This window comes from Sus scrofa, chromosome 2, assembly GCF_054392235.1.
Source record: "Sus scrofa isolate SSC_HxYL_T2T_F1_AM1 chromosome 2, Sscrofa_HxYL_maternal_Yorkshire_Landrace_v2.0, whole genome shotgun sequence".
Classification (NCBI taxonomy): Eukaryota; Metazoa; Chordata; class Mammalia; order Artiodactyla; family Suidae; genus Sus; species Sus scrofa.
The window spans coordinates 21,720,534-21,733,521 of NC_139384.1; the positions used below are offsets into that span (position 1 = coordinate 21,720,534).

At 40.1% G+C, this 12,988-nt stretch overlaps 1 protein-coding gene across 6 annotated transcripts in view; it reads right to left on the bottom strand.

The window, feature by feature from the left end:
- HSD17B12 (hydroxysteroid 17-beta dehydrogenase 12) overlaps positions 1–12,988 on the bottom strand; it is a 149,721-nt gene that overhangs the window by 125,668 nt on the left and 11,065 nt on the right. The gene's annotated exons all lie outside the window — the stretch shown is intronic.

Sequence of the window (12,988 nt, forward strand, 5' to 3'; positions counted from 1 at the left end):
CCCTTCTTGAATATAATCTCTACGTCTGTCTTACACATCACTGTACCTCCTAACAACCTACCATATAAATCAATCATCTACAGCAGCAAAGAATACAAACTCAAATACCAAAGAAGCAGGCAGGTGGCCTAAGTGAGTAAAGCAGGCAATTTCCAGTGGAAATGCAGGCACAGTACAATAGCTTACTATTGTTGAAGAGGGGTCAGATATACAACTTCCTGGATGAAATTTTTCAGAAAGACATAAACTAAATAGGGACGTGTTTAATTTTCAAGCTAAATTTACCAAGGATATAGAGGGCATGGGACAGACTCTCCAATTGGCAAAAGATTCTTGAATTAAGAGATGGTCGCAGAATAGACATCAAATCAAGGGTTTGTCCCTAAAATCTTTTGTTGAGACCTTGGAAAGATATTGCCTAGAAGACTCTTCTCACCTATACAAAGGAACTTCTAAGAATCTTAAAGAGCTTGTCTTAAAGATGCAAAGCAAAGACAAGTCTGCCTTGGAAAAAAATTACGGATGTAACTTAGGGGACACAAAATCAACTCTTAATAAAATTCATAGAAAACCCTCAAAGTTTTTAAGAGGACTATAATGCTAAAAGTACTACCATCTTGAACTAAAAGAGAAAGAAACAGTTCAAAATGAAAAAGAAGTGTCTGAGGGTCCCAACTTCATATACATAGGAAGCAGGTTGGAAATGCTACTCAGCTGCCAATATAACTCATTTATTATGAAAAAGAAAAGCAGCAGAGGAGAAAACCAAAAGACCAAAGAGTGGGGCTAAAAGCCTCAGAAAACAATACAGTGGGGAACAACTCCCACTGAGCAGAAATGGGCAAAAATCAAGGAACATGGTCAATATGTACAGTAAGAAATCTGGCAACATAATGCCCAGCTGGATTTCAAAATTGCTATGGACCAGTGAAGGCTATGTTCTTTTCAGTCTTTTATTTTTTTTTTTTTTTTTAGCTTTTGTCTTTTGTCTTCTCAGGGCCACACCCACAGCATATGGAGGTTCCCAGGCTAGGGGTCGAATCAGAGCTGTAGCAGCCGGCCTATGCCGCAGCCACAGCAATGTGGGATCCAAGCTGCATCTGCCACTTACACCATAGCTCATGGCAATGCCAGATCCTTAACCCCTTAACTCCACTGAACCTGCATCCTCATGGATACTAGTTGGGTTCCTTAACCACTGAGCCACGACAGGAACTCCCCTTCTTTTTTTTCGAATAGGAGTACCTATAGCACTTTTTCTGTCCCTGTCTCACAAGGGTATGCTGGGTATGGGTCGGGTGGGCAACTAGTCTTCTTGGTTCACAGACTTCCAGAGGTCTGAGTTCACAGGCCCCTCTGGGAGAAGGGTAAGTGTACTTCGCATGTGGAAGAGATGTGAATTCTTATGTTCAGAGGGCCGACAGTAGTAGATCATTTCCAAAGATGGCTGCAACAATACCTCCCACCTTATGCCACTTTGCTATAGGAATCTGCCATTCTTCCATCATAAGGTGGAATCACTTCCCCTCCACTTGATTCTGGGAGGATCCTGTGACTTGTTTTGACTAAAAGAATGTGGCATAAGTGACAATGTACGATATCCAGGTCAAGGCCTTAAGATACCCCACAACTTCTGTTTTTACCTTCATGGGACAATTCCAGTGCCATGGAAGGAAGCTCAACCCAGTCTAGTGAATGATGAGAGACCATCTAGAGAGGCCACATAGAGAAGTGAGGTGCTCCTCAGTGAATACCAGAGCCCCAGATATGCAGGTGGGACTATCTTGAACCTTCTAGCCCCAGTGAAGCTGCCCCAGCCAATATTATGTGCAATCAATAATAATGTGCAACCACTGATCCCTGCCTGAATTCTGATTCACAAATTATTAGCAATAACATAGCTAGTTGTTTTCTTAAACGTCTGAATTTTAGGATAGTTCATCGTATACAATAGGTAGGTGAAAATTAGGGGAGGGGCAGTCTGAATAATGGAAATGCCTGAATTTTTCAATTTTGAAAAAACACATTTTAATGCCATTAAACATTCACAGTGAACTTTAAGATAATAACCTAGGATTCATTTCTTCACTCACGAAATATTTACTGAGTATCTAATAAGTGCCAGGCACTGTTCTAGGCCCTTGGAAAACAGGAGTGAATTAAAGCCCTGTGGAGAAAGCAGGTGCAAAGGTCTGAAAAGTGGGAACAAGGAGAGCCCTTTAGGGATCTGCTTTAATAAATAAAATTATCCTAGTTAGCACATCAATATTATAAGTTAGTGTTTGTCAAATAACTAAATCGAGTTTTAACTTTCTCCTTGAAATTGTTACTTAGATGCTTTATCACTGTATCAGGAGCTATTTTTAGCCCAGACCTTCTTCAGGCTGAGATAGAAGAAAAACAAGGTCAAGATGACGCAATACCACTGGTAAGTTTTATACACCTGAGTTTTCAGGTATCTTCAATGTACTAAATTTATTTCCTGATTAGACCATGCGCACTTTCACACCTTTGCTCCTGCTGTCTCCTCTCTGTGGAGTGCCCTTCTCTCACATTCTTCACCTGGATGACTCCTGATGCCCCCATCAGTCAGGTGCTTCTCCTGCTCTTTCACTGCATCCTTTGCATATATAGAGCATAGTATTGAACATACCATATTATAATTTCTTATTCATTCATTTAATTGCCCCCACTAGATTGGTAGTTCCTCCAGGGAAGGACTGTTCCTTCCATTTCTGTCCTAGAAATCTATATATAATTGTAAAGGAACAATAAATGTCTACTGAATGAATGAGCCTTAAAACTTTGATTAAATCATGGTTCCCTCACTTGTAAAATGGGGCTAATAATACAAGGAGAAGACAGAATTGCAACTGCCTGGGAAGATATAAAGCATCATTCAAACTTTTTAACGTTATTTACCAGACATGAACACAAATCTCCTCTTTCCAAAACTCAAGTTCTTATGCAGGTTCATGTGAATTCTGGTTTGTTCGGGTTTTCTGTGTTTTTTGCTTTGTTTTGATCAGTCACTCCATTTTCCAGTCAGCTGCCATAGCCTGTGTAACTCTATTTTAACATGTAATTGTATTTAACATGAAGAAAAGCTTCATGATTTGTGCTACATCCAAAGGGCAAAAAAACTTTAGTTTGTGGGTTTTTCAGAGGCACAGAATTCTAGACCTAAATAGATGCATCAGCTTAGTTTTCAGGACACAGTTCCTCTTCTTTCCACATTAAATGTGCTTATTTGAAAGCAAGATGTTCACATATTATAGTATCTCGGACAAGATCATAAAAATGCAGAGGACTGAACAGATAAAGATACATACCATCAGAGTCATAATTCAATCCCTGATATACATCTATCACCCAGCAGAGATACTTATTTATTCTTTATTTATTTAGGCCACGCCTGTAGCTTGGAGAAGTTCCCCAGCCAGGGATCAAACCCATGTCACAGCTATAAACTGAGCCACTGCATTGAAAATGCCAGGTCCTTAACCCACTGTACCACAAGGGAACTCCAACAGCAAAGGCATTTTAAATCTACACTGTTCACCACAGCAGTCACTAACCGCATGGCTATTCATTTAAATGAAATTTCAATTAGATAAAATTAAAAATTCAGTCCCTCAGTCACGCTAGCCACATTTCAATGCTCAAAAGTCACATGCAGTTGGTGGCTACCAAATCATAGGGTGCAGACATAGGATATCCCCATTGTCATGGAAAATTCTATTGGACAACACTGCCTTCAGTGAAAGAAACAGTTTCATATCAGATTAGTGAGAGAATTCTTTCAGTATGGCTTTCGGACTAAAGTAATGAAAACAGTGTGATATTTCAGAAGAGGTAGTCAGGAAATAAGGAAATATATTTTTTTCATATGTTGATAGGATGCAGAAGTTTCCATAAAAATTCATTCTTTGAAGTGACTACTCTTCCATCAGTGACAATTCATTCTGTTTAGCAAAATTTCTTCCCTGTAACATAGATCTTTTTCTTAAGATACATGTTCAACACCATCACTTTTGGAGTTCAGGTAAAAGGAGCAAACGTCTAAAAACCTTCCCATCTTAAAAGATCATTTTCTTCATATTTTTAATATATCGCACTATAGTATTTTATCTGCTAAAATATATAAAGCATATTTTATTTGGGACTCTAATAGCTTAAGTGTTAATTCTATAAAATACAATTTTAGATACATGTTTTTAATGGCTTCTTGCTAAAGCTAAAATAAATATCTCACAGAACACTGTAAACCAACTATAATGCAAAAAATAAAAAAATAGCGAGTTCCCGTCTTGGCGCAGCGGAACGAATCCAACTAGGAACCATGAGGTTGAGGGTTCAATCCCTGGCCTCGTTTAGTGGGTTAAGGATCCGGCAGTGCCGTGAGCTGTGGCGTAGTTCGGAGGCGAGGCTCAGATCTGGTGTGGCTGTGGCTGTGGAGTAGCCCGGCAGCTACAGCTCCGATTAGACCCCTAGCCTGGGAACCTCCATATGCCTCGCGTGCAGCCCTAAAAAGACAAAAGACAAAGAAATAAAGTTAAATCAAAAATAAAAATAAACATCTCTGTACCCGAATTTAAAAGATGAAAAATGTATCTAGTACTAAAATTTGTATTTTATATCCATTAAGTAGGCTATTAAATACAAATATTTCTTTTGACACATTAAACAAACTTTTAAAACCTGGATGCAAAAGCAGTTTACAGAAAGTGTACAAATTGAATGGAATTTTCAAAGACTTTCAAAGTATAATGGTAATTATTTGCTTTGGGCTTTCTTGGGAGGCAAAAATATATATGTGTTCAAGTGCAAAATTAAAAAACAAAGGAAACTTTAATAAATATCACCTTCAATACAAATTTTCAGAAAGTGTTTGTGCTCAACAACGCCCTCTAGAGTCCATTATTACATTTCAATGTGAACCAGATCTTAAAACATAGTAATTCACTATTTAAAATAAATGTGATAAAGAATTTTTAAAGAACTTAAATCACAGTCATAGCATAATTTCCCCCCAACATTTTCAAAGTTCCCCTCTAAAAGTGCACGTGTGCTTTTTTAAATAATGTGTTCAGGAGTTCCTGTCGGCACAGCAGAAATGAATCCGACTAGGAACCAAGAGGTTTTGGGTTCAATCCCTGGCCTCACTCAGTGGGTTAAGGACCGGCGTTGCTGTGAGTGAGCTGTGGTGTAGGTCACAGACACGGCTCAGATCCCACGATGCTATGGCTCTGGAGTAGGCTGGCTCTGGAGTAGGCTGGCGGGAACAGCTCCGATTAGACCTGTACTTAGCCTGGGAACCTCCATATGCCATGGGTGCAGCCCTAGAAAAGACAAAAAGACAAAAAAAAAATTGAGCTCAGTCTGGCAGTGCCTCTTCATTCACTGTTTTGCAAAAAAAAAAAAATGGTTCAAGTGAAAGATACTATGCCTTTTGAAGTTTGAAGAAAAATACTATGCAAAGATCTTTACTCAAAACATATATTTTTAAAATTTTTAAGTCACATGCTTTATTTCTAGTTGTCCTCCTTATGCCTAAATTTTAAGAACCAGTCTGTGTAAAAAAAGCTCACACAATATATACTCCATTAGAATAAGGTAAAGGAAGCTTATATTTTTTGAATATGTTGAAAATTTCAAATGGCAGTTCATTGTAAGGACCAGGTTTTTTAGCAGTCAAGAAAAAGACTATGAATAGAATAATAGTTTCTACTATTTCTTAGCTATCACCCACTAAATTATTTTGCTTTAAATATTCATAGCTATACAGAGGCATAATGTTTATTGTTTACACCCACTAAACTAATTTGGGGTTTTACTTTTGTCTCTTAAAAAAAAATTTTTTTTAAAGCCTCCATTTTGGAAGTTCCTGTTGAGGCTCCGTGGTAATGAGCCTGACTAGTATCCATGAGGATGCATGTTTGATCCCTGGTCTCGCTCAGTGGGTTAAGGATATGGCATTGCTGTGAGCCATGGTGTGGGTTGCAGACGTGGCTCTGATCTGGCATTAGCTGTGGCAGCTGTAGCTCCAATTCGACCCCTAGCCAGAGAACTTCCATTTGCCACAGGTGCAGCCCTTTAAAAAAAAGCAAAAAAAAAAAAAAAAAAAAAGTCACTGAGTTCATTCTTACTCCCTCTCTCAACTCTTTCTAAACTTGCCTGATGTCTCATAAACTGAATATGTCATCATGGAGGGGACAAAAGAAAAAGAACTGCACCAACCACTTTGTTAAAGCAATGACGTCAAAGCACTAGTGATAATTCTCTTTTTGGATCTTCAACAGACTCATAAAGAGGAGAACTTATGCACAGTATTCCTGCTTATGAGGTGTGAAAATAAGCTCTTTCTTTCATTGTAGAAACTAGCTATGCACCTCGGATTTTACCTGGATGTTACATCATCTCCTCTCTGCTGCTTATTACCTGAGCTACTTCACTGCCCTGTGTTTTCTCCACTGGAGGGCACAGTTAGCTAAAAGAAAATTTGGTGAAACCTAATTTGGTCTGTTCTACAGTTCCAGAAAAAGTATGAGTGGTAAATGAGGTTAAAGCTGCTCTCAGAAAGGATGTTTCAGTAGTATTTCTGAATTTGACTTATCTCTCTCTTTTTTCTTTTTTTTTTTTTTTTTTGTCTTTTGTCTTTTTAGGGCCACACCCATGGCATATGGAGGTTCCCAGGCTAGGGGTCTAATCCGAGCTGTAGCTGCTGGCCACACGAGGCCAGGGATCAAACCGGCAACCTCATGGTTCCTAGTTGGATTCGTTTCCACTGCGCCACGACGGGAACTCCTTCTTGTTGAAAGCCATTATAAAAGAGAATCACTAATTGGTTAACAGCTAAAACAAAAAACTATGGCCCAAACACCCCTGTCTATAAAGTCTAAATGAAAGATGAGCCAGAAAGCAAAGAATGATTTTTTAAAAATAAATGGTGAAAATGACCCACTTTAGGTACAGAATAATCTAACGAGTAAGTACAAACAGAAATTCTCCTCTTCGACAAGCATATACACGACTCCTGCGGCCCCAACAAGGCAGCACGGTGAGAAGGTCTTGAATCACTCCGTTCTTTTGTGATAACATAAATCATATGCTCAGCGAAACCAGTTTATTTTTATTTTCTATTTTTTTGCATTATCACTTTAGAGATAAGCCAATAGGGGATGCTAGTCAGCAATTCATTTACAGCTGCCTTTGCTTTACAAACCTAATCAATGAGGAGGGTGCAGTTTCAATATGCTTAGGAAGAAGATTAGTAAAAAGACACATTAAAAACTGCACTTCTAGATAAAGTCAATAAATGTACAGCTTTCAAAGGAGATTATAAAACAACAGTCTTTTGTAGTTTTAAAAATTGCTTTTGAATAAAACCATTTCTAGGCTTCAACTTATCAGTAAGCTTTCCAAGCTTTTATTGTGTTGAAAGTAAAGTGATAGAGAACAACTCTATGGATATTACCCAGGGAGTCATGTTTTATTAGGTCAAATAACAAAGGATGATAGTTTTTTTTATTATAGATAGACTAAATTAACTTTTTAAAGTAGCAAATGGGACAAAATAACTTGGGTGGGATTAAGTCTTCAAAAAAGACCATCTAGGAGTTCTCTTGCGGCACAGCAGGTTCAGGATCCAGCACTGCCCCTGTAGGGGCGTGGGTGGCTGCTGTGGCACGGGTTCCATTCCTGGCCTGGAAACTTCCACATGCCATGGGTACGGCCAAAACAAACAAACAGTTTTAGGTACATTCTAAAATGGACATGCATTAGATAATCACATCAAAAGAGACTTGGGTGTTGGTCCCAATAAAGGTGCAACAGACCCCAAAATAAATCTCTGAAGCAATTTGAGCCTCACACAAAGGATCTGATCAACTCAGGGGGCAATTCTACTTCTAGGTTTCTAATTGAAAATGGAAGGGGAGGGGGGGGGAAGGCCTGATGTCTTGTTTGTCCATAACCGCTTTGTACTTTGTACACATGCTTCTAAACACAATTCAGAGACTCAGTATCCCTGAAGATGGACAAAGTGGGTATTTTTAGACATATTTGATAGATGAAATAAACAGAGTGGTTGACTAACGATTCTACAGCTAGTAACTGTCAAAGGTGGGAAGATGGTCTATGAACTCAGGTCTTCTGAGTCTGCTTCCCTGCTTTTCTGCCTAAAATGGAAATAACAAACCTTTACCAAACTCAGGCACTACATGGAATACACTCAAACCGCTCAAAAATAATGCGCTCCTTTTCCTGAAACATCACATGCTGAGGCTCCAAATTTTCTGTGGACTATAAGATGGAGCATATAATTGCGACAACCATAAATGATTGCTGAGCCAAAGGGTTCTGGGAAGGGACTTAGCACATCAGGCTCAGCCCGATGCTCATCGACAGGAAGGCTGCCTGACACCCACAGAGAACCACACAGAAGTTATTATTTTCCTCCCAAACCCTGCTCCTCCTTTTTGTTTCCAAAGTCAGTGACCAGTGCCAGCATCTGCCCAGACACCTCACAGTCCTTGACTTTGCCACCGCCTTCACTCTCACAGCCTATCGGTAAGACGAGGGCCCACGACTTCCAGCTCCCACCTCTCCCATGTCTGACCCCCTCATTCATTCCCTGCCCATGACCTTGATCAGAGCCTAGCTTTCCACACCCATCTCCTGCTGGTCTCCCAACCTCCTGGGTTGCTCGCTCCACCTCCAAAATGCCAAAGGAAACTATCCGAAATTACAAACTTGATCATAACATCTACTGCTTCAAATCAACTTTCCACTGCCCTTAGGATAAAACGAGACCCCCACACAGCCTCAAAGGCCCTTATGACTGGCCCTCTGCCCATTTCTCTAGTCTTCTCTCTTGCCTCCCTCCTCCCAAGGTCTGTCTGCCCAAAGTTCCCGAAGGTTTTCACTTTCCTCAAGGTCTTCACCCAGAGGGTTCTCTCTGCTGCAAAAACTCCCCTGTCCTCCCTCCACCCCCTTCACCTGCACCTGTTTCTCACGCATCAATGCAGTCTGCAGGGAGTTCACAGGAGTTTGAATCCCAGGGCCTCCTCCATTTACTCATATGTGACTTCAGACAAATTGCTGACCTCTCTATTATCTTAGCTTTCTTTCAGTAAAATGAGGATATTAACAGGATCTATCTCATTGGATCATGTGAGGAGTAAAAAATTCACTGAGGTACTTAAGAGTATTTGGTGCATGGTAAGCTTTGTAATAAACATTGTCTTATTACCATTATTAACATCATCTTCCGTCTACTTGGCTTAAATGTTACTTATTTCATAGGCTCTCTTCCCACACCTTAGATTAAATGTTATATCTTCCCACACCTTGTATTAAATGTTACTTATTTCATAGGCTATCCTTCCTATGGTTTTACCAAAAGCAAAGCAAATTTCCCATGATTTGCCTCTTCCAAAAACCATTCTTCTTTGACTCCCCTACCCTCACCCCCTGACCTCCAATTAGTCAAAACTGGGCAACACTGGATGTGCTGCTTGTGGGGCTCACTGCATAGCAACATAGGGAAGCTTCAAATGTTCTCTCTCTCTCTCTCTTTTTTTCTAATCTATTTCAAATGCACAAACACAGAACTAGCCTAAAATAGAATCTCTATTTAACTGTCAAAATTATAAGTAAATATTTAGTAGAGAAATCATGGGAAGTCTTAACACTATTATAAACCAAACCCTGGTACCCAGAATAGCTATCTGGCTAGAAAGCCTGCATGTATAGTCCACTGCCTTTTTCGAGGGCTGGCCTGACCACAGTCCAGTGTTTCCCCAAATGCGTGATCTTCAACTTAATTTGTTAAAAACACATTTTCCCATGTTCTTTTCTTAAAGATTTTGATCTAGTGAGTCTGTAGTGAAGCCCTAGACCCTATTTTTAACAAGAACATCCAACTGATTCTTACATCCCATGGATATTGTCATGGCATAAAGAGACCTTTCGCTTTCAGACAGTATTTGAGGGACTCTCCGACACATAAGCTCTGGTACAGGTATAGCAAATTGCCTTAAAATAACCCTTATCAGGAGGCTTTGGCAGGAAATTTGGCAGGAACCTGGAGTCAGAAAACCCAGATTCAATTTCTTCTGTTATTTACTAGTTGTGTAACCAACCCTTACACCAGTCACTGCAGCTCCCTCTGGTCTCGGTATAGGACGTGGAAGTAACAACCGCAGGGTGGTTGTGGAAACCACTTGAGAATACTTGCGAAAGCAATTTGTAAATGAAGATGTCATCGTTACAGTAAAATTTCATTACTTCGGCCTCCTCTAGTTCGGAAGGCGTGAACATCATTGTCTAACCCGTTGTGTTTTCTTCACATTATCTAGAAAGAGATCATCCCTTTCTTCCACATGACAGGCAATGATACGTATTGGAACACACAGATCCACAGCGGCGCCCTGTGCAAGATTAGGGGAGCTTGTTTACTTTATTAGCTCTGCTTATGTGACAAGACAGGAGTTTTAGTGATCATTAAAGCAAGCCTGGCAATATTTCTACTGGATGTGAGCTTGGTGGTGAGCCGTTACTGCCAGGCATTACAGTAAAACCAATCTGGAGAATGAGGTTCTACATATTAGTAAGGTTAAAGGAATTTTAACTGGAATTGAAACTTCTAAAGGATACTATACCCTTTCCGGGCCATCTTGAGGAGCAGATCCTAAAACTGTGCATTATTTCCTTGGCCATTAAGTGTTCTCAACATCATCTGTAGTTAGGGCTATAGGAACAGCCACGACTATAGGTAAGAGATGTTGGATCGAGCCACTTAGCTTGTAACACATTGAAAAAGTCTTAATGTCCACGTAGGACTGTACCAAGAGCATGGCACACTGCTACTCTAGGGGGCTACAGAGATGAGTGGCATGTCTTCAGGAGTTCAGGCTCTTGAACAGAGGGCTTCTGTCCCATACCAGTTGTGGAAATGTGTCATGAAGTCCAGTTCTGCCAGCTCTTCACAGTGACCACTTATCTCCTCTGCTTGTCCCTCTCACGGGTTTTCCTCTCTTAATTCATCCCTGACCAAATCTCTATTCTGCGGTCAGAGCCTGCTGCTCATCACTCCTACCAGGGCTTTTAATCAGCCCCATCACAGATGCATCTCCCCCACTTCCTGTCCTTTGCCACCGACCTTCTTGCCTAGCCATGCTCTAACTGGATGCATGAACTTCGAGTCAGTCCCTCTTCCAGCATGTTCCCCAGATGGGTCCACTGAAGAGGACACCAACAGCTCTTCCAGTTTTGTTAGTCTATCATTAGTTTCTTCTGCCTTTAATGAGTTTTCAGTTTTCTCAAGGTCCTCATAAGTTGGCCAACTAAACTTTTGTAGATTATCCACCAATCATAGTATTCATCTCTTTCCATATAGCAAAACAAACCATATATTCAATGCTGCATGGTTAACTAGAGCAGTTATTAACTATACCCCTTGACCATTCGATGCCTTTACTACCAAAGATTTTCCAAGGAATTCAGTTCAATGTCCCCAACGATTCAAAAACCCCAAAGGCTCTAGAAGGCATGGGTTCATTCTATCAGGCCTTTAAGATAACAAAACTCCATTTCTGTCAACACATCCTAGAAGTCAATTCTTTTCACCAGTTTACCTCAGCCTTACTAATTAAAAAGCTTTACTGAAACTTTCATTGGAAGTCTTTCTTACTATAAGAAAGTCTACTTGTAACAATTTTATAAAGACTTGAGGATGAATAGTAAATATATTGCCAAAATATTCATTAAATCTGTCAAAGTGTTCGGTTTCCTACAGCAATTTCCTCACATGTGTATGAAGGAAGATTAACTTATTACCCTTGCTATGCAAAGATTTCTCCCACTGCATTTCACACTTTCAAAACTATTATCCCAGCCTCACTATAAAAGTCCTGTAATCAGTCTTTGTCGAACCAACCTTGGTTTAATTTGAATCTAGCTTTTTAAGTGTCACTTGAGGTTTTAAAACAAAGAGGAAGACAGCTTACAAATTATTTTGTGAAATATAACCAAGAAATTATAAAACCAAAGCAGAACACCCCACCCCATATATATATTCATTCACTACATATTATGTATTGTAAACTCTGGAGGGGCTTACAGTTTAGAGCAAAGTCATACACGTGTGCACATACACACACACACACACACACACACGCACGACTGAAACGGTAAAGTGTGAAAAAGCCCACGAAAAAGAACAAAACAAGCACTATCAGAGTTTCCATGAGAACATGACGACTTCCAGCTGGGCAGCTGCCTGGAAAAATTCATAATCTGGACTCTGAAAAGCAGGTAGAATTTCATGAACAGAAGGAGTAAAGAGTGAGCAACAGAAGAAAGAGCATGCCAGGCAGAGTGAGATCAACATTCAACAAGCACTGAAACTTTTAAATATCTCTGCACAAGCAAAGAGACACAGAGGCAGAAAGAAGCGGGCAACTACAGGCATGTCTGGGACACAGAAAGTCATCCAGGGCTAAGGGTCAAATCGGAGCTGCAGCTGCAGGCCTACGCCACGGCCGCAGCAACACCGGACTCGGGCCACATGGTCCACCTACACATCTTGTGGCAACACCGGATCTTTAACCTACTCAGCAAGGCCTGGGATCAAACCCACATCCTCACAGACACTATGTCAGTTTCTTAACCCATGGAGCCACAATGGAAACTCCTGTTTTTAGACTAAATAATTTCATTTTTAGAGGTGGGGAGACTGCTAATATATCTTAGATTTATAACTCATGATTTAAGAGGATGTAGAAAGAGAAGATAATCGCCCTCAAAAAAAAAATATGATCCCTCGAAAATACTGGAATTCCTAAATATTTTCATTCATTCAACAATTATGTATGAGCACTTATTACAGGCAGGCTCTGATCTAGGTGCTTGAGATACATAAGTGAACAGAGAAGACAGATATTGGCTTCAGGGTGCTTCCATTCTAACAGGGAGATAAACAAGA